Below are 5,392 nucleotides of genomic sequence, written 5' to 3'. Positions count from 1 at the left end.
CTGCGGGACAGGGAGGAGCTTTTCCTGGGGTGTCCCGGTGGACTGGAAATGTACCCACTGTCCGTAGGACTAGCCGCATCAATCCTGAGCACTGAATAGAATGGAAAAACATTCCTGCTGATAATTAATGCTCACCAGCAAGCCCTCAGGAGAGTTTTCAGCTCGAATTTGAATTACCCAGGTGGTCAGAAAAACCTCAAGTTGAGGATTCAGCTTAATTTCATCTCTGGCTGATGACAGTGCCCTGGTGCTCGGCGGCAGAAGGACCCACAGAGGCAGGCATCAAATCATTCCTGTGGATAACAGAAAAGTTAGACATGCAAAAATTCATACATTGGGCAAATCAGACCTGGAATTAAAAATAGACCAGCTCAGCCAGGTACAGTGGCTCACCCCTGTAATCCCAGAACTTTGGGAGGACAAGGCGGGTGGATCACGAGGTCAGGAGTTCGAGACCAGCCTGGCCAATGTAGTGAAACCCTGTCTCTACTAAGAATGCAAAAATTAGCCAGGTGTGGTGGCGGGTGCCTGTAGTCCCAGCTACTCGTAGGCTGAGGCAGGAGAATCGCTTGAACCCAGGAAGCAGAGATTGCAGTGAGCTGAGATTACGCCATTGCACTCCAGCTTGGGCAACAGAGCAAGACTTCATCTAAAAAAATAAATAAATAAATAGACCAGCTCATACACATACTATGTACCCACAAAAATTTAAAATTAAAAAAAGACCAGCGTATTATGTTTAAAGAACTAAAAGAACTGAATATACAAATAAGGAGCAAGAGACTTTATTAAACAATCAGGTCTGAAAAAGAATCTAATCAAATTTGTAGAAATAAAAAATATATAAACTAAAAATAAAGTTTAACATTAGGCTAGAGAATTTGTGACCTGAGACTTGGATCTGAAGAAATTATTCAGAATGTATTACAAAAACATGAAGAAATAGAACATGTGAAAGACGAGTCAAGATATAGGTGGAAACCAGGAGAAGTATTAACATATCAGAGTTCAGGAAGAAAAGGAGAGAGAAAATGAGATCAAGGCAATATTTTAAAAGATAATTCTGAGAATTTTCCAGAATTGATTAAAGATCACAATCCACGGGATGAGGAAAACCAATGAATCCCACACAGAATAAATTAAAAGGAGCCTACTCCTAGACAGTAACATAATATCATCTATGTGCAGAGGGAATTTTATACACTGGAACAAATATCTCTCAAAACAAAGAAGAAATAAAGATATTTTCAAATCTACCACTGAGCAATTTTTTCACCGACAGAGCATAACTAAAGGAATTTCTAATAGATGGTCAGAGATATATGAATTGAAGAACAAAAGAAGTATTAAATGTCATAAAATATAAATATTCATTTGTAAAACAACAACACTGTGAGATTTCAAAACTATAAGATCAAAGGTAAAATCAAAATAGGTGGCAAATTAACCACAGCACAAAAGTCAGAAAAACTGAGTTGTGTTGTTTAGGATGAAAATAAAGATGTGAACTTTAGGTTTTAATAAGTTAGGCTAGAATTTCTAAGGTAACTGTGCTAGACTTTGTTTTCCAAAGATAGCTGCAACAATATTTCTCATCTGACTTGTCCTTCCCAAAGTGGAGTCTAATTCCCTTTGCCTTGAACCTGGGCTAGACTCTGATTTTCTTGTCGTCAAAGGATGTGGTGGAATGATGTTGTGAAGACTTCCGGGTTGAGAAAGCAATGCACTGCCCTCTTCTTCTAGGGTCACTGTCTCCTGGGACCCAGCTGCTGTGCTGTGAAAAGCCAAGCCCTATAGGAAGGTCCATGTAGGAGCTCTGGTGGCCAGCCCCAGCTGAGCCGAGCCTGTCAGTCAGTCCCGCCTGCAGGGCAGGCGTGAATGAAGATGCCTCTTGATGATTCTGGCCCCAGCCTTTCAGGTATTCCCAGCTATGGCTCCAGACAACAGAGAAGAAAGACCAGTCATCCCCACTGGGCCCTGCCTGTCCAAATTCCTGACCTGCACCATCAGTGAGCCACTAATTGTTATTATTTTATGCCACTGACTAGGGGATGTTTATTACGAAACAGCAGTAACTGGAGTAGTAGTCACTCAAGGAAAAAATAAAGATGTCTAACTTCCTAATTGTTATAGGGGAAATATATACAGAATAACAAACAAATAGTCCAAAAGACAGAGAAGAAACCAAGAAAGCTTAAGGAAAATAGTAAAAATCAATCCAAATTTATTAATAATAATGATAAATGGGACTGGGCATGGTGGCTCATGCCTATAATCCCAGCACTTTGAGGGGCTATGGCAGGAAAATCACTTGAGGCCAGGGGTTTGAGATTAGCCTGACCAACATAGCAAAACCCCGTCTCTGCTAAAAATACAAAAAATTAGCCAGGCGTGGTGGCACATGCCTGTAATCTCAGCTACTTGGGAGGCTGAGGTGGAAGAATCACTTGAACCTGGGAGGTGAAGGTTGCGGTGAGCTGAGATCTTGCCATTGCACTACAGCCTGGGTGACAGAGTGAGACTCTGTCTCAACAACAGCAACAAAAGAAGATAAATGGAAATGGAATAAATGTGCCAAACTAATGATAAATTAAATGCTAAAGAATATCCAACTGGTTAAATAACAAAATCCAGCTATATGCAATTTAAGGAATATATCCAAAATACAACAACATATACTGACATATACATATTAGGAATAAACATGGGGAAAAGTAATAATAATTATAATAGATACTCACTATGGGCCAGGTATTATTCTAAACACTTTATGTATTAATATTAACTCAATTAATTCTAACAATAATCCATACTGAAACCTAAGTTCCACAAAGACAGAGATTTTTGTTTGCAACTGTTTCTCTCAAGCATGAAACAATTCCTGACATATAGTGGGTGCTTAATAAATATGCATTAAGTTGATGAAGAAATGAATGAATGAACAACCTTGTGAGGTCGGTCTTATTATTCTACCCATTTTGGAGATAGATAGGGAAATTGGAGCACAAAGTGACAGGGCCATTTATATTAGCTGAAATAGCTGTATTAATATCAGAACCATGGTGGCTTATGCCTGTAATCCCAGCACTTTGGGAGGCTGAAGCGGGTGGATAACTTGAGGTCAGGAGTTCGAGACCAGCCTGGCCAACATGGTGAAACCCCACCTCTGCTAAAAATACAAAAATTAGCCAGGCATGGTGGTGCATGCCTGTAGTCCCAGCTACTTGGGAGGCTGAGGCACGACAGTGGCTTGAACCTGGAAGGCAGAGGTTGCAGTGAACTGCACTCCAGCCTGGGCAACAGAGTGAGACTCCATCTCAATAAAACAAACAAACAAAAAAGCAGAACAAATATATTTTGAAAACAAAAAGCATATATTTGAAAAGAGAGAAAGAGGATCATTAAATAATGCAAAGATATCCAAATAAACCAAAAAGGTATAATAACTGTAAACTTATATGTAATTAATAACATAGCCTCAAAATATATTAAGCCAAGTTAGCCTCATTACAGGGAGAAATGGATAAATCGACCATAGTAATAGGTGTTAACATACCTTTTTCAGTGATGATAGATCAAAGAGATAAAAATAAATAACCAGGCAATAGAGCATTTGAATAAAAAAATGTAAAAGCTTGACTTGAAGGACATGTATAAAATACCTAACTGCTATAAAGTACTTATTCTTTTCAAGCACAAAAATACATTTATTAACCAAATAGTGGGCAATAAGCTAGTCTCAACAAATTTCAAAAGGTTGGTATCATACAAATCACATTGGCCACCACAAAATGCCATCGTTACAAAAAGATAGCTAGACAAACCACATATATTTGGAAAGTATAAAATACTCTTCTAAATAACTCATAAAATAATAAATCAATGAAAATTAGAAAATATTTAGAACTAAATTATAATAAAAATCACATATCAAACTTGTCGGATGTAGCTAAATCAATTTTTAGAGTAACATTTACAGTGTTACATGGTTATATTAGAAAAGAAGATTAAATATTAATGAGCTGCAGAATTAAATCAAGAAAGCAGAAAACTAACAGCAGAATCAAACTGACAAAAATAGAAAAAAATGAAGTAGAAAAGAGTGGAAATCCATGAAATAGAATATAATAACACAATAGGCCAGGCACAGTGGCTCACACCTGTAATCCCAGCACTCTGGGAGGCTGAAGCAGGTGGATCACTTGAGGCCAGGAGTTTGAGACCAGCCTGACTAACATAGCAAAACCCCATCTCTACTAAAAATACAAAAATTAGCTGGGTGTGGTGGTGTGTGCCAGTAACTATGGATACTTGGGAGGCTGAGGCACAAGAATCACTTGAGCCTGGTAGGTGGAGTTTGCAGTGAGCCAAGATCATGCCACTGCATTCCAGTCTGGACACCAGAGCCAGATTCCATGAAAACAACAACAACAAAAAAAAAAAAAAAAAAAAAAGAAGAAGAATATTAAAAAATATATAATCACACAATATAATCACACAATAAACAACATCGTAAGGCAAGACTTGATGCAGTGGCTCCTGCCAGTAATCCCAATACTGAGAGAGGCCAAAGCAGGAGGCTTGCTTGAGTCCAGGAGTTCCAAGACCAGCCCGGGCAACATAGCAAAAGCCCATCTATACCCACCCACCCACACACACACAAAATTAGCCAGGCATAATGGTGCTCTTGTATTTCCAGCTTCTCGGTGGGAGGTGGCTGAGGTGGGAGGGTCACTAGAGCCTGAAAGGTCAAGGTTGCAGTGAGCTGTGATGGCGCCATTGCACTCCAGCCAGGCAACAGGGCAAAACTTTGTCTCAAAAAACAAAGCAAAACAAAAGGCAAAAGTTAGTTCTTTTGAAAGACTAATGAAAAAGAAAATCTGTCCATATTGAATAAGGAAAAATAAAAGAAGGCACAAAGAAACATGAGAAATGGAAAAGGTGCCCCTGACCTGGGAAGAGAGGGGCCTGGCTGGTGGTATCCATCTCATACCAACTAAGGATGAAGAAACCGCTTGCTCATCCCAGCCTGGCTCCTGGTCTATGCCCATGCCTGGTTCGTGCCTTGGACGTATCAATTGCTGGAAGAAATTTTTTTAAAAAAATAGAAAAGATGATATAACTCTTGTCCTATAGGGATTTAAAAGTAAAAAGATATTAGCAACAGCTTTAGATAAATAAACTTGAAAAGTTAAAGGAAATACACATTTACAGAAAAATAGAGGTTGCCAGTTAATAAAAAAGACATAGAAAGTATGAATAGTTATATGATTTCTCAAGTAACTGGATCAGTAATTAAAAGTTTTCCATCAAAGACCACTGGAGCATGATGGCTCATGTCTGTAATCCCAGCACTTTGGGAGGCCTCAGTGGGTGGATAACCTGAGGTCAG

At 38.9% G+C, this 5,392-nt stretch overlaps 1 non-coding gene across 1 annotated transcript; it reads left to right on the top strand.

Annotated features, from left to right (window-relative positions):
• Window positions 1-4,942: 4,942 nt before the first annotated feature.
• Window positions 4,943-5,077, top strand: LOC115930947 (small nucleolar RNA SNORA48). Its single transcript, XR_004067530.3, has one exon. It is a non-coding gene; the product is annotated as a small nucleolar RNA SNORA48 (small nucleolar RNA).
• Window positions 5,078-5,392: the final 315 nt, after the last annotated feature.

The sequence above is a fragment of the Gorilla gorilla genome, chromosome 16 (genome assembly GCF_029281585.2).
Source record: "Gorilla gorilla gorilla isolate KB3781 chromosome 16, NHGRI_mGorGor1-v2.1_pri, whole genome shotgun sequence".
NCBI lineage: Eukaryota > Metazoa > Chordata > Mammalia > Primates > Hominidae > Gorilla > Gorilla gorilla.
Note: the sequence above shows the minus strand (reverse complement) of the source record. Positions and strands in the feature narration are given on the sequence as shown.